The 3,783-nt window shown below is 38.4% G+C and overlaps 1 non-coding gene across 1 annotated transcript; it reads right to left on the bottom strand.

Annotated features, from left to right (window-relative positions):
- Window positions 1-1,144: 1,144 nt before the first annotated feature.
- On the bottom strand, window positions 1,145-1,250 carry LOC131152558 (small nucleolar RNA R71). The gene has a single exon (XR_009136050.1). It is a non-coding gene; the product is annotated as a small nucleolar RNA R71 (small nucleolar RNA).
- Window positions 1,251-3,783: the final 2,533 nt, after the last annotated feature.

Raw genomic sequence — 3,783 nt, 5'->3', positions numbered from 1 at the left:
TAGGTAAATATAGAGATCGAAAGACTTGTATGAACCTACGTAGCATAAAAAATCGAGGGTCTTATTGCATTCTTGCTTTATTAATTTGCATACTCTTATGTTAAATAATAAATAAGAATAGGTTCCGATTGACTATCGAAAGAGGCTTTTGGAAAAATTGGCGATTTGCTAAGAAATAGAGAAAACGAAGTTAAATTAGCTAAATGAGTAAAGCATAGTGAGAAACTAGGTGAAATCGGTTTCCTAGAAGTTGTCACCATCATCAATTTGACACGCGGTATCCAGTTTTAAATTCTCCTGAATAGTTTATTTAAAGTAGCTTTGTTTAAATTTTGCATTCTAAAATTGTTAATTTTTCTAAATAAAATCAAGGTTAGTAAAATTTCGGTACTTGGTAAAATTAAGACATCAATCCCTGAGGACGATACTCTACACATCATTATATTATAAAACTACGATACTGTGCACTTGCAGTTTGCACCGGTCAAGTTTTTGGCGCCGTTGCCGGGGATTGAGTTTTTCTTATTTTTGCCAATATCGATACAAAGTAATCTTGGTTTTAATTTAGAATTTTATTTTTATATTTTTATTTATTTATTTTCTTTATTTTATTATTATTATTATTATTTTTTGTATTTCTGGTGTGTTTTTTTTGTGTTGGATGCGCAGGGCTAGAACACGGGACATTATTCCTTTTGATCCGGAGATTGAAAGAACGCTCAGAGCACTAAGGAAAAAGAGGGTATTAGCCATGGAGAACGGACAAGATAACGCGCAGCCACGTGCCTTGAAGGATTATGTGCGACTAGTTATGAATGACCATTATTCGGGTATCAGACGCCAGCCCATTAATGCCAACAATTTTGAGCTTAAACCCGCATTAATCAGCATGGTGCAGCAGGTCCAATTCAGTGGATCGCCACTTGATGATCCCAATATCCATTTGGCGATGTTTTTGGAGATTTGTGATACTGTGAAGATCAATGGTGTTACTGAAGACACCATTAGACTGAGATTATTCCCTTTCTCTTTGAGGGACAAAGCAAGAGGTTGGCTACAGTCGCTACAACCTGGGAATATTACTAGTTGGCAGGACATGGCAGAAAAATTTCTAGCTAAATTCTTTCCACCTACAAAAACAGCTCAACTTAGGAGTGAGATTGGTCAATTCAAGCAGCATGATTTGAATCACTCTATGAAGCATGGGAAAGGTATAAAGATTTGATTCAACGCTGCCCACAACATGGATTGCCGGATTGGTTGCAAATTCAGATGTTTTATAATGGGTTAAATGGGCAAACGCGGACTTTAGTTGATGCTCCATCTAGGGGAACTTTGATGTCAAAGACACCTGAGGGTGCTACTGCTCTTTTGGAAGAAATGGCATCAAATAACTATCAATGGCCAACTAAAAGAACTATGGCTAAGAAAGTTGCTGGAATTCATGAATTGGAGCCGTTTGCTGCACTTTCAGCTCAAGTTGCTTCTTTGTCTCATCAGATTTCGTCTTTGACAACCCAGAGGATACCACAAGGTACAGAATATGTGGCAACTACAAGTAGGACAGATCCGAGCAATGGAGAGAGGCATGAACAGGTTCAATACATCAACAATCGGAACTACAACTATAGGGGTAATCCAGTGCCACAATATTACCATCCAGGGCTTCGAAATCATGAGAATTTGTCTTATGGAAATACAAGGAATGTGCTGCAACCTCCTCCAGGACTTGATAGTCAACAAAGTGAGAAGAAGATGTCACTTGAGGATGCCATGATATCATTTGTTGAGGAGACAAAAGCAAGGTTTAAAAAGACTGATTCATGGCTAGACAACATTGAGACTCATTGCAACAATATGGGAGCCACTATGAAGAACCTTGAAATGCAAATTGGGCAACTGGCCATGACTATATATACCCAACAGAGAGGAACTTTTCCTAGCAACACAAAAGTGAATCCTAAGGATCAATGCAATGTCATCACACTTAGGAGTGGAAGAGAAATTGAGAAATCACCAGCAAAGGAAACCATGTCCACACCTACAGCTAAAAATAATGGCCAAGGCAAGAATAAAGTGGAAGAAGACGAGATGGTGGATGACACACCAAGAGAGACTGACACGTCACCAACAATTTCATTTCCTGACAATCCTCCTATTCTCTCTACTCCACTTCCTTATCCTCAATGTTTTCAAAAACAAAAATTAGATAAGCAATTTTCTAATTTTTTGGATATTTTTAAGAAAATTCACATAAATATTCCTCTTACAGATGCCTTGGAACAAATGTCAAACTATGTCAAATTCCTGAAGGACATCATTTCAAAGAAAAGAAGGTTGGAGGAGTTCGAAACAGTGAAGCTTACTGAGGAGTGTAGTGCTATTCTTCAAAAGAAATTGCCTCAAAAATTAAAAGATCCAGGGAGTTTTACTTTGCCTTGCACTATTGGAAATTTATTTTTTGATAAAGTTTTATGTGATATTGGAGCTAGCATTAATCTTATGCCACTTTCTATTTGTAGGAAATTGGGACTTGGAGAGATGAAACAAACAACCATTTCTTTGCAACTAGCAGACCGATCCATCAAGTATCCACATGGAATCATAGAAGACGTATTGGTAAAGGTGGATAAATTTATTTTTCCTGCTGATTTTGTGGTGTTAGATATGGAGGAAGACCAAGAAGTTCCACTAATTCTTGGCCGACCATTTTTTGGCCACTGGAAGGGCATTAATTGATGTTCAAAAGGGTGAGCTCACATTGAGAGTAAACAAGGAAGAGGTCATATTCAACATCTACCAAGCCATGAGATTCCCAGAAGATCTAAACACTTGCTTTCGAGTAGATATCACGCAGCAATGTATAGAAGAAGCCTTTCAAGAAGTTGTACCAACCGATCATCTAGAACGGTGTATCACTACTTCATCCCATGTTTATGATTTTAATAATTCTACTATTTGCGAATCTGATTTACCTTGTGCTAGTAAGGAATTTCTACACTGTGTATTTGCTTTGGGAGCTTTGCAGCAGGTTACGACAGTTAGCAATGAAGTGGGGAGGATAGAACCTATGGTGGCAAAGACGGATTCTGGAATTTCTAAAGAAAAGATGCAGCAAACTACAACTCCAGAGTTGAAGCAATTACCTTAGCATCTTCGCTATGCATTCCTAGGGGATAATGACACCTTCCCAGTGATTGTCGTTGCATCACTCACATCGGAAGAAGAGGAAAAGTTGCTACATGTGTTGAGGGGGCATAGGACAGCCTTGGGATGGACTATTTCTGACATAAAAGGTATAAGTCCTTCAATTTGCATGCACAAGATTTTAATGGAGGAACTTTACAAACCATCAATCGAGCACCAAAGACGATTAAATCCAGCAATGAAGGAAGTTGTGAGAGCTGAAATTTTAAAACTCCTCGATGCTGGAATTATTTATGCTATTTCAGATAGCCCATGGGTAAGTCCAGTGCAGGTTGTGCCAAAGAAAGGTGGAATGACGGTGGTGAAAAATGACAACAATGAGTTTATTCCTATAAGAGCAGTCACGGGGTGGCGTGTATGTATGGATTACCGCAAGTTGAATAAAGCAACAAGGAAGGATCATTTTCCACTTCCCTTCATTGATCAAATGCTATATCGATTGGCCGGATATTTCTATTATTGCTTCTTAGATGGTTATTCGGGGTATAATCAGATTGCCATAGCCCCCGAGGATCAGTAGAAAACAACATTCACATGCCCTTATAGAACATTTGCTTTTAGGAGGATGCCTTTCAG

This window comes from Malania oleifera, chromosome 3, assembly GCF_029873635.1.
Source record: "Malania oleifera isolate guangnan ecotype guangnan chromosome 3, ASM2987363v1, whole genome shotgun sequence".
In the NCBI taxonomy this organism is placed as follows: Eukaryota; Viridiplantae; Streptophyta; class Magnoliopsida; order Santalales; family Ximeniaceae; genus Malania; species Malania oleifera.
Note: the sequence above shows the minus strand (reverse complement) of the source record. Positions and strands in the feature narration are given on the sequence as shown.